Here is a 26,682-nt window from a genome sequence, read left to right as displayed (position 1 = left end):
TAGTCAAACGGTGATGAGATTTAGTCAAACGGTGATGAAATTTAGTCAAACAGTGATGAAATTTAGTCAGTGATGAAACCAGCCAGTCACTGGAAATGCCCTGATTTCTTCCTTTTCCCTCACGTTGAGCCAAGTGTGCGAGCTGGTCCTGGGTGCCTGGAAGGCTTCTGGCCATGTGTGTCTGCAGTCCCTTGTGCCATCCTCGGGCCCTGTGGCCTGTGCTCCTCCTCCAGCCCCCATTTCCCTGATGGCCCTTGCTGCCTGCATGGCTGATTTTGTTCCTGCCATTGCTGCAGGTGCTGTGGGCAATGTCAGCATGGAAGCCCAGTGGGTAAGCCCCTCAGGCCTGTAGAAGCAGCCCTTGGCTTGCAAGCTGTTTGTTTTTCTGAAGGAGGAAATTGAAGGGTGAAATCAATCTTTCTAAGAATCTGATTTATCTCATTATTGCCAACTTTATTAGATGTTAGATAAAAAACAGTTAATTTCAACCTTTTCTACCTGGCACGTTATCTGAACTAAAAAGAAAGAGAAGCAGCAGCCCTTCAAAAAGAGGTTTATCTTTATTTCTTTATGACTTCCTAAAAAGCTTCTTTTATCTGTGGAAGCTGGAGTAAGAATAAACCCCATAAGACACATTGTGAGAGACTGAGGTGATTTCTGTCGGCAGCACCCACACCCAACATCGGGGTCCTTCAGGCCTCACCCTGACCAGGAGACAACCTGAGAACCCAGGGCCGTGCGTCCACGTGTGACCGTGGACGTCAGGAAACCACCGGCTCTTCACTGATTACAGCTTTGCGTTTCCCCGCAGGGGCCACTGAACTTTAATCCCGTTTTCAATAAAACCAGATACAGTAGTCCAGGAAGGTCATGCCAGTCATATGTTTCCCCACTGGCTCTCTCTACAATTTCACTGTCTTCTGATCCCATCTTATATGAGACAATTTAATACCAAGAGTGAAAGGGGCCCTGGGGGTGTTTCTAGGTGTCCACTCAGTCCTCTGCCCCTTTGTGAGCATCGGGTTTATACGTTTTTATGAAATGGTGTGAGACAGGCTCTCCCTTGACCCAGTCCCTGTAGCTATAAAATTATGGACAATGCAGATATTTCTGTTAAATTAAGATACCAATTTGTCTATTAAATCAATTGCTTCCAGCCACAGCCCTTACTATTCAAATCAAGACAAAAAAAAATCTGGAGTGTGAGGAGGCGACTGAACATGTCTCTTCCAGAAGCTCCTCTGGGGAAGAGGTGGGCAGGAAGCAGTGTGTGTTTGTGAAGGAGAAACATGAATTTCACGTGAAAGGGAGAACGTTTTCTAACTTGGGGTTGGAGTTGGCTATCAGGAAGCTGTTCTGAGATGGTGGTGTCGGTGTTGGGTTGGAGTTGGCTGTGGGAAGCTGGTTCTGAGACGGTGGTGTTGGTGCTGGAGGTGCCACCCCTCAGGAGGCTCTCTGGGTTCTAAGGTGGCAGTGCCAATTTATAGTTCTAGAATTTTATTTCTATCTGAAGGGGTTTAACAGAGAGTCAGATGCTCTTTTTTTCCTCAGAAATCCTCCTTTCCCTTTGCTCCTTTACAATATTCTGGGGTTTTGTACATTTCCTGGCAACAATTTGACCCTTCCGTCTCAAAGCTGGTTTAAAGGAGGGTTCTTGGCAGGAAGTGAGACCAAGCCATCAGCTTTTCATAAAAGTTCTCCCAGTACAGAATCAGCTGACTCTCAAACTAAGTATTTCTGCATTTATATAACAAAATTGCTTTCCTGTTATGTTTAGATACTAGAAGACTTTTTTCTTTTATGAAAAAGCAGCAGGCACTCATTGGGCCATGAGGTTTGCCAGGGTGCTGTGGGTAAGTGTCCAAAGACAGAAATCAGACGGTCACAGACAACACAGCTTCTGTCCAACCCAGTTACCCTCCAGCAGCAGGTCTCATTCTCCATGGTCCCAGACCCCTCTACACTTAAAAGTTACTGCGGATTGCAGGTTTACCAGAGAAATTTTAAAATATGTGTTTATTAATTCATTTCAAAGTAACAGTACACCACCTACATGTTAATATTGTTTTTGCAAAAAGCCTCTATATTTTCCAAAAAAAAAAATTAGAAAAGCGGCACTTTTTTTACACTTTTGCAAATCTGCATAATATCTGAATCTCATGAAAGAGAGCCGGGCCACATGCACACTCCTGCAGTCAGCCCACGGCAGTGTGTTGTTTCGCTGTTGAAGTCAAAAAGAAAAGTCAGGGAGGTGCTTGTTAGTGGCCTTTTCGGGGAACTGTGGACTCTTCCCTGATACCACATCAAAACTCCACAAGTGGTCATCCTCTAAAGACCACAGTGTAGAATCTGAAGCCGGTCCGTGACCGCGCGCGTGCTGCTGTATCGCAACCCATTGGTCTGTCCTGCACTTGGAATGGATCTTTTTCCTGTGAACATCATGCTTGGGTCACGTGGAAGATACTAGTTCAGTGAGTTATGGAAATCTTCCAAATGCAGACACAGTTCAGTAGACAGTATTTCCAAAATCACGTGTGCAGCATACAGGGCCTCGTACGTTGCAGACTGGTTGTGTCCACGAGCGTGCTGTCCGTGCTGGATGCCAGGGCCCAAAGATGAGTCCACCTGGGCCTGCCCACCAGAAGCTCATTCTTGAGCAGGGCAGGCAGGAAGACGGGGCGACCCATGTGGGTGAGATGACAGCACGGACTCAGGTAACTGGAACAAAGAAGAGGGTGGCACACGCTGTGAGCCGGGTGGGCAGGACCCGCGTGTGCATGTTGGCCAGGCTGGTGAGCGGCATGTGCTAGGTGGAGGGTCTTGGAAGAGCAAAAGCAGGAGAGACGTGAGAACAGAGTCTTGGGTTAGACTGTGAAGACCCTGGATGCCTGGGAGGATCTGGACTTGTTGATGCATTTTTCAAGGACTTTCGATGAGAGATGGTTTTAGAAAGATCACTCTGGCAACACGAAGCAGATGAAAGGAACCAAGCTGCAAGGGAGGAAGCCAGGAAGTCAGTGCGCCACACTGGTTCTCTCATTCATTACAGAACTTGCACCAGGGCTTATGATGTGCCAGGCGCTGAGTCTGGATGCTGGGAAGCTGTTCTGTGGACACCTGCCCTTGAGGACCTGTGTCCAGTGCACAGCAGATGAACCCACACAGGAGGGCACCTGCCCTTGAGGACCTGAATCCAGTGTGCAGAAGGCAGAGATAAACCCACACAGGAGGGCGTGCAGGAGGAGGCTGAGGCAGGAGAATGGCATGAACCCGGGAGGCAGAGCTTGCAGTGAGCCGAGATCGGGCCACTGCACTCCAGCCTGGGCAACAGAGCGAGACTTCGTCTCTAAAACAAAAAAAAGGAGGGTCGGTGCATTCACGACCTGACCCTTTAATCCCATTGCTGTTTTCTGCCTTCCTTCTCAGTAAGCTGTTTAGCACCGTTGGTCTATCAAGATGGTTAGAAAAAGAAATTATTAAGAGCCTGGAAAATCCACAAACCAGTCAGCCAGCCCCTGATGCGCGGAGACGCCTTCCCTTCCTGTGTTTCTGGCGCAGGTGCAGACCTCTCCCCAGCCTGGAGGGCGCTGCCTGTGTCAGAAGCAGAGGTTTCGGAGGCGGCTGCAGCCTCGGAATAGGCTGGTCAGCCACTGCGCTGCTGTCGGTAAAACTCAGCCTGGGACCTGAGGCCAAATGCAAGCTCAGGCCGCAACTACCAAGGAAACCTGCCCAAGTGGGCCGGACAGAAGGGAGCGCCGGAGACCTCTGGCTTTCAGATCGTTAGATTGTTTTTTACAATAGGGAAAGGAAGATAAGCCCTGCCCCTGGCGACACCCTGGCCCTCCCTTGCTGCTGCCTTCTGTCCCCGTGTGCAGCTGAACTCAGCTCTTATTTAAATCATTTTTAGAAATTAATACTGGTGAACTGACAGGTTTCTTTTTTAATACGAAGTTTAATAACTGCTTAAAACAAGCCAATAAAGAAGAATGAGAAGATGTTTTTAAAATCAAAAATTTGGCCAGGCTCAGCGTCTCACGCCTATAATCCCAGCACTTTGGGACGCTGAGGCGGGGGGATCACTTGAGGCCAGGAGTTCGAGACCAGCCTGGCCAACACGGCAAAACCCAGTCTCTACTAAAAATACAAAAATTAGCCGGGCGTGGTGGTGGGCGCCTGTAATCCCAGCTACTTGGGAGGCTGAGGCAGGAGAATCGATTGAACTTAGGAGGCAGATGGAGGCTGCAGTGAGCCGAGATCAGTCCACTGTACTCCAGCCTGGGTGACAAAGTGAGACTCTGTCTCTAAAAAATAACAAATAAATAAAATCAAGAATTTACTAAGCATAACGTAGTTTAATGCTATCCTTGCCCCTTTGAGACATGTTACAAAAGCATGTCTGATGGGAGCTCGAGAGCCATGAGTCCCTCATCCTGTTTTCAGTCAATTTTTTCTCCACACCCCTCCCCAGCCCAGGAGCACAAACGGGCCTGGCCTTGACCTAAAGTCTCTCTGTTTTTTTTTTTTTCCTACTGCACTCAGGCCCCCAGTGGCTGCTCTTCTCTTCCTCTTTTGCCTACTAGCTGGATCAGGAATTTAAATCCAAGAAGCCTGCCCCCTGCACAGGACACAGGTGGATATGCAGAGATGGTCCAGGTGGAGCAGCCTTGGCTGAATGTCTGCAGCTGTGCCAGCTGCCCAGGCATGTGAGGAGGGCGGCCGGGCTGCCTCACAACCTCCGGCCGGTCATCAGTGGGCTGGACGGGTGCAGTGGCGGTGTGAGGACACAGGACAGTGGAGGCTGTAATCCACAACCCCTGAGCAACCTTTCACACAGCTCCCAGCACTCCCGCCTACCAGAGGGCTCTGCCCCACCCAGAGAAGAACCTGTGTCCTGAGAAGCCGCCCAGCAGCCGTGGCTTCTCCCAGAGGCCTCTGACCCAAGCTGCCAGTTCTATGGTTGCATGGCTGCTATGGTGGCATTCTTAAGGCCTGAGGAAGTATGCGTTGAAATGCACACAGGCCCTGGGCAGGGGGAGCCCAGGAAAGCGCTTCAGCTCCTGCATATTCCTGGGAGAGTTTCACCCCCCGTGGTTCCCAGCTGCTCCAGGTCAGCATCCTCTTGTGCCCAGCTGGCTTAGAGTTAACCTAGAAAACACAATTGAGGAACTAAGTCTTCCACTAAGTAAGGGTATACATTCCAAACCCAATTAAGGGGTGATGGATTAGAAGGCTGTCCCCTCCAGTGTGGCTGCCTCCCAGAAATCACACATTCTGGACCATGGAGGTGTCAGGCGCAGACCTCACCTCCACCAGCAGGTTGCCCTCTTCAGACGCCAGCTCAGGCTAGAGGGCAGGCAGCGACAATGCACCTGGCCCCCGAGCACTTAGACCTACCAGCTCAGGTCTGTTCTGCCCTGCTTGGCACAGATTCCCCAAGGGCGGGGTTCTGTCCTGTGCACGGCTGAGTCTCCACTGCCTTGTGGAGCTTCTGGCACATTCTTACTCATTTGAAAAGCTATTGAATGAAGGAGCCTATGAGGTGTGTGGATTCACCTTCACCTTGGAAGGAGCAGGAGCTGTGGGTCACCACGGAGGGACATTCTAAGACTGTCCTTGCCTGGAAGCACAGAACAGCTCAGTGGGCAGCGTCCCCAGGCATGCAGGGACCCCCCCCCCCCCACCCGAGCCCAATCCAGCCCAGATGCTCCCGAACATCTGGAAACACGGTGGTCCCAGCTGCTCCGTGTTTTAACAGGAAGGACAGAGGCTCATGAGAGCCAGGGGCATGGGGGAAGCTGGGGCAGGGAATCCACAGGGGATGTGTCAGCGCCTCAGGGAGACGCTCCTCAGGGAGACGTGGTTCTGTTTTTCTTTTCATGTGGTTTCATGGAAAATACCTTCTTGAAAACTATCAGCAAAAGTCAAAGAACTTTTTACAGGAAAGAAAATAAATGCACCAATTTATCTGCCTGCATATCAGACGTGATCCCATCAAATGAGGAGGGCCGCAACAAACAGAAACCCCCCATAAAGAATGTCTACCTTCCGTAAGTGAATAAAGTCACAAAACGTGTTACCTGATGATTGTCATTTTCATTTTAACGTCATCCTTGTTCATTTGTCTACACAAGTTTTATTCTGTTCACTTAACCTGAAGTTTACTTTTAAAAACAAAATCCACGAACCCATCGCACATGCTAAGCAGTTACACTCCTAGATGCCCAGGAGCTTGTTCAGGCATCTATTCACTCATTCCCCTTTTTGGAGCAATTACTGTGCCCAGTGTTGGGGTAACAAAGGCATGAGACAGTTCTCATCTTCAAGTTGCTCCCAGGCTGGCTCTGCTACCTTAGAGCTACGAACAGAGATCTTCCTGAACTCGCCTTTTGGCCTCAGGATGATGTGGTATAGAAACAATTCATTAGCAAACAGTCAACTAGAAATTTAGAGCTGTAACATTTGTTAAGGAACAGGCAGAAAAAGAGCACACATTGATGCTTTGAAACAAAATAAAAACTCATTGCATTATGTTTGGGCTTAAGGTGTGAATTACGTGCAAGGACATCTGCTCCGTCCGAATTTCTTGAGTATCTGATGAAGGCCGGACACTTTGTTCACTCCACATCTAAATTCATGGTAGTGTTTGACTTCATTGTTACTGAAAATACTGGAAAGAAATGAAAAACTATCAGATAAAAGTGTTCTCAGTTCTGAGCAGCAAAGAGACTGTTAAATAATTAACATTTAGAACATTGATGGAAAATATTTGGTGTTTTCTCCCTTTTCCAAGTTAATCTAAAACAAGCCACAGTAAATGCCCCAAAATGTGTTTCCTGTACCCTGCATGGAAGAGAAGCTGCAACTTTAGCAGGCCCTCAGGGCTTCCTGCCACACTAGCCCCCTGCCTGCAGCATCCATTTCAGGGGTGGGGAGAGAACCATGACGTCCATCCACATTGTTGTCCAAATGTCCAGCGTGAGTGCAACTGGGGTGGGGGTAATAGGCTGTCAGCAGAAATACACAGAGAGAGGCTCTAAGAGAAAATGACATTGATTTAGGAAATAGGACATCGCAATGAAAATACACCTGCCCTAGTAGATGATGTGCACGTTCAGGGAAGTCAGAGAAGACAAAGGTTTTTAAGTGAGGAGGAACACAGGACTGTTTTTAAGTGAGGAGGAACACAGGATTGTTTTTAAGTGAGGAGGAACACAGGATTGTTTTGAGATAAGTATCCTTGGCTACAAAGATGAATAACGAGGGAGATTCCAGTTCAGTGCCGGACAGGCACTTGCTGGACAGATGTAGAAGTGCTTTTTGCGTAAGGTTGCAACAGCGTTTGTGCAAGGTGATGATTTTTTCAGTCTTTTGCAATTGTTTTGCGCAGAGAACCACAGAATTCCTCGGTTCCTTCCTGGGCGAGTGAGTGTGTGGTGGGTGCCTGGTGGGGGTGGCAAGGCCTTTAGTTCCTGGATCTCCTTCCCACACCACAAAGGGCCCTGTATGTTTGAGGCGGGAAGCCCTGCCCCTTCAGGCGTATCCGGCAGCACTGGTATTCATTCATTCATTCATTCATTCATTCATTCATTTCGTTCCTTCGTTTGAGGCGGTGCATGACCACCCTCCCTTTAGGGTCTGTCCCAGCTCTATTTGTCAGAGCATTTTTTTTTTTTTTTAATATGGAATGCTTCACGAATTTGCATGTCATCCTTGCAGAGGGGCCATGCGAATCTTCTCTGTATCGTTCCAATTTTAGTATATGTGCTGCCCAAGCGAGCACGTCAGAGCATTTGTTAACAGAAGTGACTCCATTTTGATTTTGATTCTTACAGCTTCCACATTTTCCACTTTGATCAAGGTCTCTCTCCAAAAGTATCACTGATCAATTCTGCTGCAGTGAGGTCTGACGTCCCCTGGTACCTGGGTTGCTGGTCTGGTCCCACAATGGGGGTCATGATGGGTGGGTAGGGATCATTATCAAAACCCTTTAGCCACATTTGAGCAACAAGGGAGGTTTGAAGGGAGTGGCTGTCAGGCTAAGTCTACCTAAAGTCTAGTATTAAGTTCAATTTTGTCTTTTTCCATAGTCTTCTGTTATCATCTCAAAGTGCTGGGCGAGCATTATTCTGTTAGGAGTTGCACGTCTACAAAAATTTAACAAGTAACAAATACAAAGTTTTAAAAGGGGAAATTCAAAGTAAAATTATTAGTAATGTGACTATCCTAGTCTGCATAATGGTTTTGAGCCACGAACCTCGGCTTAAAGGCAGCCAACTGGATAAATCAATTGGCCATGATCACGTCAAGTGAAAGAGGTGGGCATTAAGAGGGGTAAAAGTCTTATTATGATACAGAGTTCTGTTCTAACATCGGAAAAAGCTGTCTACAGCATGGGACCATCCAGTTCTCAGCCTGGTTTGCAGTTTGAACGTCTCTGGCTATGACAGTGGGTGTTTTGGTAAGTTGGGTGTTCCTCAAACATCAGACATGAGACTTGTTCCTTAAAATTTATATAGTTTCAGCTTAAAGGGCTTCAGGAAGAGAGCAGTATTCAATTTTAGTAACTCTATGCAAGAAAGTTGGATTGGAGGAATTAGGATAATTCAAGTCTAGTCTATAGGTAGATAACCAGAGCTTGAAAACAATGCACAGAGCTGCAATCTAATAAGAGGTGTGTTATAGCTTTTCTTCAGAAACATTTTATCCCTACATTTGTCGCACAGGAATCTGAGAGTTAAAAACTTCTGGGGGTTAGGAAGCCAAACCACAGCAGACTTTAGATTTTACTTATAGTCTTTTTTTTTTTTTTTTTTTGAGAAGGAGTCTCACTCTGTCACCCAGGCTGGAGTGCAGTGGCCAGATCTCAGCTCACTGCAAACTCCGCCTCCCGGGTTTACGCCATTCTCCTGCCTCAGCCTCCCGAGTAGCTGGGACTACAGGCGCCCGCCACCTCGCCCGGCTAGTTTTTTGTATTTTTTTAGTAGAGACGGGGTTTCACCGTGTTAGCCAGGATGGTCTCGATCTCCTGACCTCGTGATCCGCCCGCCTCGGCCTCCCAAAGTGCTGGGATTACAGGCTTGAGCTACGGCGCCCGGCCAGATTTTACTTATAGTCTTAAAGTTCCTGGGCCTGCCAGGAAGTGACCATTTTTATCTACTCACTGTACGTCTGGGAACCCTTGAAACCAGGCATTCTGTGTACATTCACCAGTCAAAGTCTGAATAAGAAACAATTTTTAAATTATATTCTGTTGTAAAGAAAGAGCCGATTTGCATTGAACTTAGCCAATAACTTTATTGCCATAAAAATACTCATGAATGATTTTCAAATTTTGGAGAAATCAAGAAGGAAGAAAAAAAACAAATGCTTCCATCACGAAAGTATTCTTTACCAAATTGCTGTAAATTATAGACAGTTTAAGAGAGAAAATGTCCTTACAGCTGGAAAGCAAAACAGTTAAGAACTAATAATGTTTTAAATAAAAATAACAAAAACATTATCAATTATTTAATCTCAGGTGATTAATCTTTGTTCTGCTTGACCTTATGAGAAGTTTCATGAGCCCACCAGCTTCTTCATTAGAGTTTTTAAAAAATTGTACTTATTCCATTGATCTTAAAGTTATAAGAAATGTATATGTAAGAGCACCTGTTGAAATCTTTTCCATGAGTCTGACTGCAGATGCTTTTAGGGGAGAATGTAAAATAATAACTGTAGATGACACTTAGAATAGCCATGGTTAAAACTCTGACGGAATTTTATTATAATCAGCAAGTAACAAGGAAATAGAGTTATTTTTATAGCACACGACATAATATCCAGAATTAGGGCTGATGACATATTAGAGTTCTATGAATTTATATAATTTTTGAAGCATTCATATCCATAACATACATAAATGTAACTGAATGATCTAGTATCACTTATCATTTCACAATGCTTTCCGTATAATTTATCGAATAAGCCTTATTATTTAATATCTCTACACGATGAGAGAGAACATTCTGTGAGGCTCTCCAGGGGCCCAACTAGAAAATTTCAAAGTTAATTATAGACCAAAAAGACTGAATTTAGAATTTCAATCCTGGGGAAGCCTGCCAAGGATATAAAAAGGTTCAAAACACTTGACCAAAACAGAATGCCAGGTCACAGTGAACTAACTTCATTTAACCAGAATACAGTCATTTAATCAGAGTAATAATCAAAAGACTTCACAAGCAATGCAGAAAAGTACATGGATTTTAAAACCTTAACCCTTTTCAAGCTGTTTTCTTAAGTAATCAAAAACCTAATGAAGACAGCACAGGAAACTGTCTTGGTAAAAGGTAAATTCTTTGGGCTTTTTAGTTACCAAGAAGGTAAAGAAACCCTCCTGCAGTGTGGTTGCTCGTCCTTCTGGGAAGCCCATCTAAGTATCTTGGAAATTGAATCTGATGAAAGGTACTTGAATTTAACTAAACACAGGAAAAAAATGTGTGTCCGAACTTATGAGTGTGTCCCATATTGTAAGAAAACCAGTACCTTCAGCAAGTCAGAGTGCACAGCTCTTAGTGACAGCGTGTGAGATTTCCTGGTTACACGGAACAATTCAGACTCATCAAGGAAAGCCAAGAGTACAGAATCAAGTGATACTGGGGGAAAGCATTGCTTTTCTAGGTCTCCAAGGTAAACATTTCTGCTTCAGGCCCTCCCAACAGAATTAGAGCTGGAGAAAAACATTACAGGAGCTGATGAAGCTGGAGAGAGTTGTCATCCCAGGCCTCCTCGCAGGGAGGAAAGGAAGAGCAGAGGGTGCTGATGCCTGGCCAGCAAGTCACGTGCAGCGAGATCCAGCAGAAGAGCCTCTGAGATGTGAACCTGAGAGGCTTCAAGAGGAAAACGCTGCCTTGAGAAATGAAACTACTGTTCTGAATGAAAAAAGCAGATCTAATCTGAAACTAGGGAAACTCAATGGAGACTGTAACACAGAAAAGAGAAAAGCTGCTGTTAAGATGAGATCAAAATTTCAAGAAAACCTTGTTCTAACATAGAGTACCAAGTTTTTAGTTTTGTGTTAGTGTATTTTTAATATTGAAGCTCAATCTTCAGAAAGACTTATAAATAATTTCCTTCTAATTATAGCCAACTTAATTCCTTTTATAAATTCATCCTTCACAAACCTCATCACAACTTATTGTGACATTTGGCAACATACTTAGAATTTCTGCCTTGTGCCCTATTTACGCTTTCTTAAATAACCAGCTGTTTTAAGACAACAATTTGTACTCAAGATTTTTTCTTATATAAAATTATTCTCTTTTCTTTTTAATAGCCTTCCTTACCAAGACGGCATCTTCATACCCACAACATTCCTCCTATCTCTCTCTCCTATTTACTGGTTCCTTTCTGTATTGCCTCTGCTTCCTTCCTAAATCTATATTTGGAAACAACCTTTAAATAACCTGTAAATTAGACAGAATTAGTCTTTTTTCTCAATAAAGAACCCATTTTATGCCTTTCTTATTTTTCTAATCAAAAACACATTTTCCTTTTTTGTATGTTTTATATGCAGAATTATATATATATAAATTAGAATTTTAATTCTTAGTAACCTTAATTTCTGGCAAGCAATTTTGAACTGTTTGTCACATATTGATATTTTATGGATGAGAGCCATTTTATAATTCTTAGAAATATGTTTCTCCATATAACATAGCATTTTATATATATTAATAAACCCAAATACATTTAGTCTTTCTACAAAACGTAAGAAGACAAGAACAAATTCATATTTATGTTTAGCAATTGATGTTTCAGGTTTTTAAATCTTATTTAGAAATGACCTGGACATTTAATGAGTATCTGTTGTTTAACTTAACATAATGTTAAGATTTCAAATTACATGAAAAGCTTATTTATAAGCATTTATTCCATTTACATTTACCTAATTTATTTTTAACAATTTGCCTAGATTAGTTGTGAAAACTGAGATACTAGACAAAGCTTGTCATCATTTCAAGTTATTTCCTGTTAACCATTTTTATAGCCTGTGACTATCTAAGTAAGAACCTTAAAGTTAAATATATGGGCATTTAGCCAATAACTCCGAAGGCACAGCTGTTCTCATTAAGCCACAATACTAAATTAGTCTTATTTATCAAAGAATTGCACGAAGATCACTCTGTTTTAGGCTGAGTTTATAGTTTTACAACTTTTGTGTCAAACCCTGAACACCTTAAAACAGCTAGCAGAGACAAATATAAAACTATCACACGAGTAAACCCAGGCAAAAATGTATACTCACAATTTTGAAGATACTTCCAGTTTTATTTTACCAATGATTTTTAAACCAGCTTATTTATCAAAGATCTACTTAGGTCACACGAAATAGAAGACATTTAGGTTAATAGCTGTATACTTTATATGAGCACTCATTTAAGCAAATCTCAATAGAATTTCTTAGGGATTTCTGGCCCACTATGCCAGATTTTACCATGTAGATACAACGTACAACATAATACATGTACATATGCATAAACACACCTAAAGGTATATACATGCACAAAGCTCTTATAGCTTTCTTTGTAGAATTTTAGTCATGAGACAGTAAAATATACAAACTCACTAGTTCATAAAAGATAGCTGGATCCAAATTATCTTTCTGACAAAATGGGAACTGTTCACATGGTGAAAACTTTCTTTGCCCTGCAGATAGTCTAATGACGGCTGTGCAGCAAAATGTTGGGTTAAGCAGTTTGGTTTTAAAAGACATTTTTGTTTGCGTGTTTCAAATGGGTTTAGTGTTAAATTTTTAATGTTTATGTTTTAGCTTGAACTGGCTGAATTATAAAAGGGAAAAAGAAAATGTCCAAGTAGCCTTGAATTAGTAAAAAAATCTGTCTTTTTGTCTGCAGTCTGGTTTCCTTGCACCTGACTGGTCAATGCAGGTGGGAAACATTTTAGCAGGTTTTGGGGGCTTTTTTTCCCTTGGCTCCTGCATGACAGAAAAAGCAATGTTTATGCCAGAGATATAAAAAATTGTATTACTGCTCTGAGCTCTAGATTTTGACCTGTTTGATCTCAGAGCCTAACTTTTATAAACATTTATCTAGGTCTTTCCTTTTAGACTATCAGTCCTTCAATTAACTGTTCCATTACCCTAAGCAACTGTTAGGCAAATCTAAATTTACATTTTCAAAAAGTGTCTAGGTTGTTGGTTACCATGGAGCTGTTGTAATTTAAAAGCCAGTAATTTGAAAGCCCTTTAAGACTTTTTTAAAAGAACCTTGGCTGGAGTATGATAAGCAGTGAGTTTTATCTCAATACCAGCAGAAGAGTCAGCAGATTGGACGTAAGCAGAAAAAAAATAGAGGACTTACAATGCTAACTCTATAGTTGTAGAATCTTCTTTTAGAAAGTTTGGATAATGACCACTGAGCTCTGAATTTTCCTTGGTGTAATTTGCCCCTTCAGTTTAAAAATGTGCATGAGAATGGGCCACAATACAGACAGCTGGCGTCCCAGAATACCTGGCACATCTTCATGTTTGAGCATCCTGTTCCATTGCTTATTAATCTCTTGAGAGCAAAAAGGTCCTATAAATCCTCTCAAGAGAATGTCAGGAGTCTGGACCAGTGTTTTAGAAGACTCAGTCTTCTCAGACACTCGCAAACCGCAGAAGAATTCGCCCTCCAAGGCCCCATGAGGCTGATTGTTGTTGGCAGGTGAAGCCCTCTTCCTTCCCTGTCCCACTCACTGAGCAGCAGGAAGGCTCTGACAAGGGCCTGGCCCAGGGAAGAGAAGAGGCACCGGGGTGTGGTCCCAGTACCTTGCTCCTTGCTGTCCATAGTCTCATCCCCATTGTCTTTGTCACTAGTTGCCAAGCTCTGCCTGCCTCAACGCTACACACAGCTCAGAGCATGGCAGGCCCATGGGGCAGCTGGTGGGGCACACGGGCAGGTGGTGGGGACTGCTGCTGTCCCCACCAGACTGGGGTCTGCAAAGGGACTCTGTGAGTGTGATTAAGTTGAGGCTTTTGGATCGGATGGTCCTGAGTTATCCAGGTGGGCCCTGCGTGCACCTCAAGGGTCCTCATAACAGGGAGGCAGGAGGGCCAGACAGAAACAGAGGTTGGAGTGATGCAGCCATGAGCCAAGGAGTGCCAGCTGCCTCTAGAAGCTGGAAAAGACGGGAACCATTCTCCCCTGGAGACTCCAGAAAGAGCAAGCCCTGCTGACACCTTCATTTTAGCCCAGTGAGACCCATTTTGGCCTCCTGACCTCCTGAACTGTACGATAATAAACGTGTGTCGTTTTAAGCCACGAGGTATGTAGGAATGTATCACAGCAGCCATAGCAAAAACACTGTCCAATAGGGTCCAGAAATCACAGGTGGCTGCAGAGACTGGATGAGTGGCCCCGCTGCAGGGAAACAACGCACCTCTCTGCAAACACTCCCCTTGTCTTAGTTCTGGTTGCAGACCCTAAGTGTGGAATTGGGTTCTCCTTTCTTAGCTACTCAGCCTGACATGCTGGTCCTGTCCTGGACCTCAGCTGATGGGGAGCTCAGGTCACAGTGGGGAGGAGATGTGTGTACTCTGTCTTTGCAGGCTCAGGTCCGAGGAAACACACACAAGGGTGGCTGGACTGGAAGTCCATGTCCACCAGTGCCGTGCAGAGCTGGCACCGCAGCTGTGGGTGAGGCCCGTGGGTGCCGCAGGCCTTCCCGCAGCTTCCCCTCCCCCCACCACCCTCCATGTCCCGACTTTGTCCATGCAGCCGTTGGTCACTGCTGCCCTCCATCCCATGACTGAGGATTCGTGGATGCCTGGACTGCACACTCTGGCGTCGTGAATTACTGGCAAAACTTGTTGATCATTGCTTTGGAATTCAGGATTGAGATGGGTGGGGCTAAATTTCGCATCTGCATTCCCATATAGCAACCTAATCAGGTTCCTAAAGCCTCTGGAAATTCCAGGTTGAGCCTCCAGGAAGGCAGCACAGCTTGGGGGACAGTGCCTGGGGCCGCGTCAATGAGGGAAGGCTGGGGTTCGCTTCAGACAGCACTTTGCAGGGGATGGGGCAGGCCGCGGTGACTCCCAGCACCGTGACCCTGACTGCCCTATTTGGCTGTACCAGCGTCTGGAAGAAGTGCTTACCCTGGGGGACCAGGAGGACGTCAGAGTCCTCTGGAGAAACTCACGGTCTCACAGCAGCCCCTCCGTTCCCTCCACCTGGGGCGAATCTGTGCGATGAAGACACGGGCAGGTCCCGAGAACCAGACTCCAGGCGTCACGCCCGCAGCTTGGAACCGACCGCAGCGGGCACGCAGGACAGCCAGCCCTGTGCGCAGAGCGCAGGTTTCACGGTGGGCAGAGGTCAACGCCCCCAGCCACCCCGGGAGGACGAGGGCTGCCTGGCACAGCTGAGCATCTACTGAGGTGAGCTTTCCATGGGCGGAGAAACTGCGAACAACACGAGCCTGATTTAGGAAGAAAAAACTAACCTGAAGCAAGCCGTAGGACTTTTGGACATTGAGTGGAAAGCTGGGCAAATATCTTGAGATTTTTTTCTCTGTCCACCAAAGGCCTCAGCGTGATGCCGCCTTTCCCCAGGACCATCTCCAGGTCTTCCCGACGCGAGACTCAGGCCCAGCTCTCAGCACGGGAGACACAGCCTTGGCTGGGCTGCTGTGAGACCCTGAGGCCAGGGGATGGCTTTGCTCATTTTCGTGTCCCCCACAAGGCTTGAGACAGTGACTTCACATGGTGGGTATCTGACAAATATTTGATTGGGTTTTGTAAAATTCCTGTTCCCAAAATGCATCATTCTGAGTGAGTTTTTAAATCTTTCTTTTTTCCTTTTACAGATTTGGCCCAACTGAAATAATTATGTGTATGGCTCTATTTGCCTAAACAAAGGCAAAAATACGTGTCTGGTCATGAGAGATCCCACAGCCTAGTGGGCCCCAAAGGGCACCTCACTCATTCATCTGACAACCTCCAGTTCCTCCTAAGTGTGGCTACTGCCTGGGGAACGTGCAGGTGACTCCCAGGCCCTCTCAGAGAGCACCTGATCCCGACAGCACAAGGACACCCACCTCCTTCAGAGGCCTGGGCAGCCCCAGAGCCAACCCTGTTGATGTCACAGCTTCCTACGCTGCAGCTGGTGGAAGCCACATACCAGAGGCTTGGAGGGTGAGGGCTGGCACCAAGGAAAAGTGTGGGTTGACCCTGGGGAGAGGATGGGTCCAGCTGCCCCCTGCTATGGGCATTCACTGTGGCAGAAGCAACCAGCACTCACCTCCCAAGGGCCTCACAGTGTGTGGAATTAGACAAAAGTGTAATGAATGTCTGAATTTATGGCAGAGGAACATGAAAAATTGTCTCTGCTTAAGAAGGCAGGAAAACCTTTTTACTGTTGATACCAAGTTCATTGAAGTATAATGTACATCCAACAAAATTATGCATTTTTAACAAACGGAAATACCCATGTAACTATCACAATTGATACACAGATTTCTGTCCAAAAAGCTGTCTTGAGTCTGAGCCCTAGCAGGACAATGACCATCTGCTGCTGATTCTCCTGATGCCTGTAGGGTCTGTTATGATGACCCTCCTCCATTCCTGGCCTTGCTAGCGTGTGCTTTCGCTCTTCTTGATCAGTCTAGGTTGGAGTTTATCAAGTTTGCCAGTCTCTTCAAAGAACCATTTTTGGTTTTGCTAAATTTCTCTGTCATCTGCTCTTTATTTCATTGATTTCTGTTCTTTATTTTTTGTGTTACGTTTGCTCTTCTCTTTCTAGCATTTTAAGGAGGAACTTCAGGTCATTGATTTCAAGCATTTCTTCGTTTGTGGATAGGCATTTATAGCTATAAATTTCCCACTAAAAAAGTATTTTTCTAAATGCTTGATTGGAATGATTAAAATTTTATACATTTTGTAAAAGTTTTAGTCTGTAAACTTTACTCAGAGTCACACATTTCCTTGAAGATGCCCCTGAAGCTTCCTTCGCATAGCGCTGGGTGATGTGGCATGTTTAGGACTCCGTGGCTTTGTCCCGCCAGCTGTTTCTCTTGGTTTTGGGGAGCTGTGACCCAGGGATTGGTGGCCGTGGGCTCACCCAGGGATGATGACTGGCAGACGGATGTTTTTCACACAAGTGCCCCTGAAGAGAAAATGCACATTAATTTTTTTCTCTTGGATGACAGTGTTGGTAAACCAAGTCAAGCAGAAAGCAGGTGAAAGGAAAGTCCTGGCTTTCCTGGCAGCTCGTCTGACTGGGCACTGCTGTGAGTCGTTTGGTCACTGGCACCAGTGGACCAGGCAGGTCCCATTCATGCAAACGTTGTCTCTGTGTCCAGGCTCCCTGCAGAGCATGCCGGGGCGCTTGTTTCTGTCCTGGATTTACCCCTCCGGTCAGTCAAGCCTGCTCCTTCAGATTTTGACCTGATTTGTTATGGAAAGAACTGTCGAGTGGCTGCCCCTACTGGCTTCTTCCTGATTAACTTCTGAGCTTGCAGATGGATTTCCACCACATTTGACCTAGAGGCGGAATATCGAAGGCCTCTCCACAGGGCAGAGCCCTGCTCAGGACTGGAACACATCCAGCCCAAGCTGAAATCTGCTGTGGACATTCCCGGGATGGGATAGGATCCAACTGAAGATTGTTACGGGACCCCAGAAGGTCAGAGCTGTGCTCGTATTGGGTACCAGTGAGCAGTGAATTTGTGGGGCCTGGTGAACCAGGCAGACTCGTGTAGAGCACAGACAGGCCTGAGATTAGAGACCAGAGATATCATGGGAGCTGGGAAGCGGTGCCCACTCTGGACAGAGCTGCACCCAGGACCAGCAGACACTGAAAAAAGGAGCCCAGGACTTCTCTGAAGCTGGCAAGACTGTCCACGGGAGAAAGGGTGCCTGGCTTCTCCTGGCCACAGCATAGCCCCAGTGCAGACACAGCCAGGCCTGCCCTGTGGCCTGTGACCACAAGACCGCCTCCCTGGAGCCCAGCTGGGCATGGAACTCAGAGCCAGGATAGACACCTCCTCCACCCTTGCTGGCCGGCAGAGATGGGATCCCAGAGGTGTATCGAGGGTCTGGGCGTAGTAGATGTTTGGTGAAAGGCAGTTGCTTTAATCATGCTGGCAATCGACGATGGAATCACCAAGATCCTTGCTCCCTGAGCTATCCTCATGTTGGTGACAGTGGAGAGATTGGGGACCTCATTTTGCGGGGCCAAATCAAATGCAGGGAATACAAGGTCTGAGAGATGAATCATTTGTCACACCAGCCAGGGGCCAGCGCACGTGAACCTGTGTATACTGACTTTGATCGGCTTTGAGGCCGCACCCTCTGGGACCCCACCTCCACGCCCGAAAGGCATCAGATTCTCCTTTGATCCTGTAAAGGGCAGTTTGATTTCTCCTGCAAACATCCACAGAAACCAGAGGCCTGAGACAGTGACACTGGAAGGTGGGCAGGCGCCTAGTGAGGATTCCTGGCTGCGATTCAGCCTCAGCGCGCAGCCCTGTGTGCCCGGTGTTGTTAACAGTGCAGCGCTCTGGTTAAGCCAGGCTGGGAACGGCCCTGGTGTGTTAGTGATCCGCGCTCACCAGCACCACGCGGGCTCCCCTGGCCTCTGTGCCTTTCGGCAATGCCGCACCCATGGGAAGGGAGGAGAGCCTCCCGCCCACCCTCCATCTGTGCCCGTGTCAGGGCTTACGGGAACATATGCTGCCTGTTACTCACTGACCATCTGTTCCCAGAGCTGATGAAGTGTCCCGGTTACCCTGGCAACGAAGCCCTTGATTGGCGGCGGCTCCACAAACATTTGCCGCTCAGGTTTCACTTTTATCTGTGCTCTGGAATGGGGCTGGGTGGGGGGTGTTGAGGCCTGGGGGCTGGGGCATCAGCAGGCTTCGGAGGTGGGCTGGGGGCTGAGGAGCAGGCTGGGGGTGGTGGGCTGAGGCTGGGAGGTCAGCAGGCTGGGGGAATAGGCTTGGAGCTGGGGGGCGGTCAGCCGGTTGGGGGATGGGCTAAGGGCTGGGGGGGTGCAGGCTAGGGGGTGGGGTGGGGGCTGAGGGTCAGCAGGCTGGGCAGTGTTCTGGGGCTGGGGGAGCAGGCTGGGGAATGATCTGGGGGCTGGGGGGCAGCAGGCTGGGAGGTGGTCAGAAGGCTGAGGGGTGGTCTGGGGCTGGGGGAGCAGGCTGTCGGGGGACAGACTGGGCCCGGGGTTTCTGCAGCTGGGAGGCCAGGCTCCCCTTCTCCATTTTCCTTTCTCACCTCTCTCCCACCTCCTTTCCCTCAGCACTCACCCACCTCCATTCTGGCCCTTCTCCCCACAGTTCACAGCAGGCAGAGCTGGGAATATGGCTGACCAGTCTGAGAGGTGGGTGGAGGCTTGTTCTTGTTCACCTGGCTCCAGTGCCTTTCCCAAACTGCAGGCTGGAATCTAAGGGCTGAGGATTCTCAGCCTCCCAGTCCGGGGCAGCAGCTGCCCAGAAGCCGCCCCATGGCCGTGGACTTCTGCCCCGCCATGCCGCTTTGGAGACCTGGTGTGATGAGGACACATGGGCTGCAGTTAGCGGTTAGCAGGGCCGTCCATGGACCACAGTCCCAGGAAGACGCTCTGCTCAGTTGCTCTGGAAGGGACCTACGGCACATTGCAATTGTGGAGGGGTGGGAGCTGCGGATCCCACCCCCCAGAGGGAGTTCTTGAGTTTTTAGCTTGAGTTGAGGTGCTGATGATGGAAGCTGCAGTAGCCAGTTCATGGCAGTCTCCAAAAGAGGCAAACCACCTCCTCCCTGCTCAGGACATCAGCCAAGTGCTGACACGTCACTAGCGCGAGATGGAGAGACCGAGGCACACACGAACACCAAACTGAGCCTGCCTTTTCTTTAGCGAGACCTGGGATTGAGCGTCACAAAGTCTAGGTTCTATTTATGCCAGCGTCTCACAGTCTGGTAGCAAATGTCTGTGGGGAGCCCTCCTCACTCTTGTCTGAGCTTGGAATCCTGGGACTAAGAATAGCAGCGTGGGCCTGCTCTGCACAGGACTGGCGTGAGTGCCAGAATGCTGGGCCTCAGGGCATGTGGATTGCACATTCATGGCATGTGGAGCCACACGGGGGCTCAGACAGCACAGGTGAGGGAGCTCTGTGTCCACAGGGACCACGGCATTTTATCACAAGGGGCACAGCACACCAGCGTCCTCTCTCCCAGGAAGAGAGGCCCTGAGCTGCCTGCTGTTGGCTGAGATGATTGAGTCACCCGGCCTGCCGCACAGCTGGGGTCAGACACGGAGGCCGAGCTCTGCTCCGGGCTCTCTGGGGCCTTCTTGTCACTGGATGTTGAGCATAAGTGGGGTGACACAGAATGCCCACATCCCACAAACCCCCTGGGAAGTCAGTGTCCCTGAAAGATCCCATCTGGACACAGAGAAGCCACCACTTGGTTGGAGTCAGCCCATCATGGCTCTGCCTGGAATGGAGAAGGCCCGGGCCCAGGTATCATCACTCTTTCTGCTCGTGGCCCCCAGAATTTTGCATAATCTGTTTTAAAAGTTTCCTTGTAAAAGTGGCCCATCCTCCGTGGGGAGCCTGGGTCTCACTGGCCATTTTGGGAGCTCAGCCTTCCTGAGCTCAACAACATCCCTCCATCGCAGTGAGCACTAGTGGCCCCCTCCCTACTGACCTTCCCTTCCTGGGTCCTCCCAGGCTGGATGACCCCTCTTGGCCTTGATTCTACCCTTTCAAAAGTCCAGCTCCCGCCAACTCTTCCAAGACCCACTGTGTGGTCACCACAGGTCTGTCCAGGGCAAGGTCAGGCCCATGAGACACTCCTTGCTCTATAGGACGTTATGCTCCTTAAAAACAGGGACTTTATCCCTCACTGAATTGGAGTCCTCTGTATCATTCACCATTGCAGCTTGTAAGCATCAGGAGTGTTGCCTAAGTTAGATTAAAATCTGGCCTTCAAACAACTTTTGAATTAACCGACAAATGTGTGTTGGCACCAAACGGATTTAAGGACAACTGTACCTTGGGCTTTCACCAAACTCCAGCTCTTAGACTTCATTATCTCAACTGAAACAAAATTGAAATTTCTTTGTAATGTCTGATTTATATTTTAAGTTCTGACAGAAAGACCTATTTCAAGGTTACTTGGATAAAGAATGGAAAATGTTAATTTTCAGTTGTGCTATTTCCCATCTATTCCAACAGGATTTAAACTGCTCCAAACAAAAATAGAAGGAAAGCTTCCACATTTTTTTCTGAAGCCAGCAGGACATTGCCACCAGAGACCAGTTAAAAAAAACAAAAAAACAAAAAACTACCAACCAACCTAAAGTGTCAATAGCAGAGCCAAGAGCCCGGTGAAACATGAGCGCACGAAGGCCAGCAGCACGCTGAGAATCACACACCACGGCTCAGTGTGGGCTGTGCTGCCCAGGGCAAGGAGCAATGGCTCAGCGTTGGGTCTATTAATATCAATCACCATTTAATAGAGCAAAAGAGAAAAGTAGCATGACCAGCCCGAGACATGCTGGCAAACAGTGGATGGAAGTCAACCTTCTCCTCTGTGTTTTGAAGTAGAGACTGAAATGTTCCTGATAAAACAGGAAGTGATGAATAGTTATTTTACCTGATAAATGACCTCTGCGTCATCCTGACCGTGCCCCACAGCCGTGAAGGGGACAAGACACTCAGAGTTTCCAGGCTGCCTTCTCTCACTGCTTTGCAGGCACATCTCGTGCAATTAAGGCAAAGAAGCTGGAAGTGCAGAAATGAGAAAGGAGCAGAGAAAGCGATGATTCCTTACAGATTATTTTATTGTGCATCTGGGTAACCCTGATGGAGCAACTGAAAAAAATGTGCAAAAATGTAATTCAACAAGGTTAGCAAGAAATGTGAAAGATCTACGCCAGGAAAGCGGCCAAGCCTCGGAGCGGTGCGCACAGTTGGGGCAGAAGCCAGGCAGGTGTACAGGCTTCAATCTGCAAAGTTAGTCTCTGCACATATGATACGATCCCAGTTAAAAGGCTAACTTAAAAAATCAGACAGGCTAAATCCAAGTGTGTGTAAGGAAATATTTAAGAATAGATAAGACAAAACCCAAAAGAAAAAGCAAATAATAGAGAAAACTATTACATCAGATATGAAAACATATTATAAAATCCCATTTAAAACTGTGTCCACTTAAAAATGTTGCTGGCAAATAAATAATTAGAAAGTGTAGAAAGAGACCTCAAAATACCGCAAATTGTATGATAAAGACTTTTAAATCATGAGGGGAAACAGGGTATTCACATAATGACGTTGACTAGGTAGTCTCCTGGAAAAACCATGAAGTTGGTTCTATACTTCACCAAAATTAATTCCAAATAGAGCAAAGGTGTAACTGCCGGAAAGAAAGAAAAAAGAAGAAGAAGAGAAGCAAAGAGGAGGCCGTGGGGGAATTTTTATGACATTGGAAGATCTGAACACAAGACGAAAGCCAGAAGCCATAATGATGCTAAGAAATGTGATGACACAAAAATAAAAACCTTCTGCCTAGAACGAAACACCACCATGAGCCAATCAAAAGAGAATAACAAGCTGAAAAATAAATTTGCAATTAATACCAGAAAGTCATTTCCAAATATTTAAATCAATAAGAAAGAGACAAGTAAGTCAATAAGTAAAAAGATGCAAAGGATTTCAACTGAGTTCACAGAAAACAAAATATAAGGCATTTTACATGAAGAAAATGCTCAACCTGCTCACAAACCCTGCGCAGGGCCGGGTGTGGGCAGTCAGTGTCTCGTGCGCTGTGAAGGCTGCGTCAAGTCCGTCTCTTCCCAAGAACAGAAGACTGGCCACGTCCATCGGATGGCAAATGCATGTGAACAATTCTATTCCTGTGAATTTATTCTACAGATACGATCCTGCAGACGTGAACAGCGTATGTGTGCTTACTCGCAGAGGCAGGGCCACAGCAGCTTGGAAGTGGCCGTCAACAGTAGACCAGGTCTAGAGTTCGGAAAAGGCTCACACAGCACACGGCCCTTCACTGGTTTGTGATTCCTCCTTCATCATTCACCTGTCAAGGGCGTTTCTCATTAGGCCCGGGGTGTGCTCAGCCCTGCCCAGCAGAGCAGGCGCAGATTCTCCCTCAAAGTTCGGAGCTTCTCACCCTGACTCTGCCCTTGAGAATCTGACTCCCAGGACCACCTCCCAGGGTCACCACTGTCCGAGTGGAGGAACGGGTTTGAGCAGGCGAGACCTCCAGAATCCGCAGGGGCTCTTCCAGCTCAGGGAGTGACTGCAGACCTGAACCATGGCAAGCCGGCCCCTCCTGACTACAGACCATCCTGGAGTGTTACCGTGAAGATGGGAGAGCCCAGACAACGGAGATGTTCTGAGGGAATTTCCATTCCTGTCTTCGGGACGTTCACCGCCGTGAAACATCCTCGGTCAGTCGGCGCCCGCCACTGCTGTGAAACACGCTGGGTCAGCGAGGACGCACAGTGGAGGAGCAGCCCTGCCACCCTCTTGACACAGCTCAGCCTCTCCACTGGGCAGGTTCAGGGGTTCCTGCCAAGGTCTCTGCCACTGCCTCGCAGAACGGCCATCTTCAGACTTGCTTCTTAGGAGCAGGGGCTGGAACGCGGAGTCCCACAGGTGGGTTTGGTCTGGAGGACACCTGGCGCCTGGCCTCTCATAGAACAGCCCTGACAAAACATTAATATCCTGGCTAACGATGCCTGGCTGTCCAAGCTGGAGCAGAAGCCTCAGTCCAGGAGGCGGAACACACTTGCAAGGGCTTTGAGAACTCGCTTACAGAAAAGGCACTGGCTCAATAGGTAAAGTTGTTTCCTGTCATCAAAGCCAAAGGGAGAATGCAAAGTTTCAAGTCACCTTCCCTGGCAGCTTCTTCAGAGGAGGTCTCCCTGGCTCCCTGGTGTTTCTCCTGTCGTGGCCCTGCCTCACGACGCCCACCATTGCCGTCCGCGCCGCGTTTGTCCACAGTCTGCCCTCGACTCTGTCCCCTCAGCCCCGGCTGCCGCCTGCCTTCCTGGTGCAGCTCGGGGCCGCGTCGGGGACCTCACACCGCGTCCTCCTTGACCCCGACGGCCTCACGCCCTCCCGCCACGGAGAGGCTGCAGCCCACTCGAGCTGTTCCTGATGGAAAGCCCTTTGAGCCGGGCCCAGACCTGCGGCTGTGTGCCCTCGCAGGGGCGACTCCCTGGGATCCTGAGACAGCAGCCCCTCTGGACTGTGCTCGGTTCCAGGCAGCGGCGGTGCTGGGCCGTTCGAGCAGCTCCAGAGGTGTCTGCTGCGTGTTGCTTCGCTGCAAGGCCACTGCAGCCCAGCTGTGGGAGGGCGAGCCCCTTGCTCTGCCCACCTGCTGCCCTGCACCCTGTGGGACCCCCGGTGCTCCTGAAAACAGGAATGAGTTTTGTGGGCTGAGGTGAAGCCTCCGCTGGGCCCAGAAGCCCCTTGTGAGAAGGAGGACGGGGCCAGCTGCTGGGCCTCGAGGAACGCAGACCAGGACAGACACTTCTATATCAAGACCTTGCTTCTAGGAGAGGAAACCTGTGAGTGTTGTTTGTTTGTTTAATGAAAGTCAGAGCCTGGAGCGAAGACAGCCTGTGTCCCACCCTCCCTCCTATGCAGGCACGGCGCTGAACTGCAAAGGCAAACTCTGCGCTCCCCCCGTGGCTCCCCCTGGAAACAGCCTTCCCGCTGGTCTTCGCCCTCTCTGACCGCAGGCCCCGAACAGGCGTGTGGAGACGCCTTCTGGACGGTGCTAGGGAAGTCGCCATCGCGCCTGCAAGTGGGACTCAACTGCAACACGTTCGCTATTTGGTTTCACGCAAACAGTTCAGCCAAGCCAGTGAACAGCTGCCCCAGGAGCAGATGGATTTGCAATGGGTGGAACCACGGCATTGTCAGCTACCCCACACGTCCTTGGCCAGACCCAAGGGTGGTCTGCGGGGTCTGAGCCGAGCTGCCGCGCTGTGAAGCCTGTTAAGCTATAGTTTGGGATGCGTTTTCAAAGTTCCTGAAGCCGAATATGACGTTTCCTTTCTTACTGGTATTTTGACCTATGTCTGGGTGGAAGATTTTGACTCCTTGAATTAATTCCTGGAGAAAACACACTACAATTCAGAAACAAACACGGACTTTATGTTCCTGGTTCATATTTAAAAATTTAAAAGGCAGAGAAACATCCTTACTGGATTTCCCGGTAGCTTATGCCTCAGCCCATCAGAGCATGGCTTAATCCTGCCGACTGGAGCTGAGGCCTGTGCCTCCTCCACGACTTCAGTTTGGGTGTGTGACCAAGAACGTCTCACTCTGTGCACCAGCCGGGAGAGGACCCGCCTATTAGAGTTACCTGCTGCCAGTCAACGTTCTTCCCACAACACGATCCACGTCAGGAGGATAGAACCGGTGGGTCATGCAGGCTGCATTCGCTGGGGAAAGACATGGACGTTTTCTGTTACACAAGTTTTCTATTACAGGAGTTATCTATTGTGGACATTATCTGTTATCAACGTGAAGTGAGTTTAAGGGCCCTGGAACTAGGGAAGTGGGTTTACCGTTGGGGTCTCTGATTCTGAGAACCCACCTGCTACAAACTCTGGTGAAAGGAACTTCCTCCTCCCGAATCACATGAATTCTCCTGGTCGGATTCTCCTGACCAAGTGTTTCCTGACACGTGGGCACCAGGCAGCGCCTCCCTCAGGACACACAGCAAGGTGCTGCAGCCACATTTCTTCCCTTCAAGCTGCCCTTCCCATTCCTGCCCTCCTGATCTTCCTAACCACACCTCAACACAACCCTTCTGACACCAGAAGCTCCAGTGGGAGTTCAAAGCCCTCAGTGCGGGCTCTGACCCAGGCTGGCTGTCACTGTTTGCCAACAGGAACCTTGTGGCCAGAGCCCTCTGAGCACCGACAGCACATGTGCTCTGCTTCCCCACATCTGTGTCCCCGTGGCCTTTCCCCCAGGGAGCTGGTTACCACGGGGTGGGGGCTTGACCCCGAAGGGCACACTGCAGCAAGCTGCACCAGCCTGGCGGGCCATGAGCCAGCACCCCACGGGTGGCACCCTTCCTCTCTGCTTCTTCCCCACGGCCAGCTCCACCAAAGCTCTCTGGAGCCCTTCACGGCTGTGTGTCATCTCTGCAGAGCCTCTATGGCTGTGTGGTGGTCTCCAGCGTGCTTACCAACCCCCTCGTCAGAATGGACGCCAGCTGCTGGTGCGGGCCCTGCCGGCCCAGGTGTGGAGAGGGCCCTTCTCCACAGGACAGCCTCCGACAGGTAGGATGGATAGCATGCTCTCCGGGATCTACACGCACACTTCCCTGCCTCTCCCTGCCTGCTGGGCCTGCTCTGACCTGGGCCCCTGGGACCTTCCTACGTGTCAGGAGCTGGCCCTGACGTCCAGGGGCTCTGAAGCAGGTCACAGAGCTCACCTTTCCAGCACGGCTCACTTGGCCCAGCTGCGGGCCAGCTAAGCTGGTTTGCTCCGAAGTTCCTCTCACACTACCCTGGGGCCTTGTACGTGCCCTGCTGCAGGAAAGGGGAGCCAAGAAACACTTCATTTAAAGCTTGAAATAGGAGTTGCCAGAGGCATTGGCCCAGGTCCCTCAGCAGGAAACAGGACCGTGAGGTGTCGAACCCCCAACCCCGTGCCCCAGGGTTATGGGGTCCA

General features: G+C 48.5%; 1 long non-coding RNA gene and 1 other non-coding gene across 2 annotated transcripts; both read right to left on the bottom strand.

Moving 5' to 3' along the window:
* Window positions 1–6,478: 6,478 nt before the first annotated feature.
* On the bottom strand, window positions 6,479–26,395 carry LOC115896997. The gene is made up of 3 exons (XR_004056957.1): window positions 26,195–26,395; window positions 25,361–25,439; window positions 6,479–6,667 (listed from the first exon to the last, which is right to left on the bottom strand). It is a non-coding gene; the product is annotated as an uncharacterized LOC115896997 (long non-coding RNA).
* LOC115897083 lies at window positions 7,674–7,780 on the bottom strand. The gene has a single exon (XR_004057030.1). It is a non-coding gene; the product is annotated as a U6 spliceosomal RNA (small nuclear RNA).
* Window positions 26,396–26,682: the final 287 nt, after the last annotated feature.

This window comes from Rhinopithecus roxellana, chromosome 4 (assembly GCF_007565055.1).
Source record: "Rhinopithecus roxellana isolate Shanxi Qingling chromosome 4, ASM756505v1, whole genome shotgun sequence".
Lineage (NCBI taxonomy): Eukaryota > Metazoa > Chordata > Mammalia > Primates > Cercopithecidae > Rhinopithecus > Rhinopithecus roxellana.
Note: the sequence above shows the minus strand (reverse complement) of the source record. Positions and strands in the feature narration are given on the sequence as shown.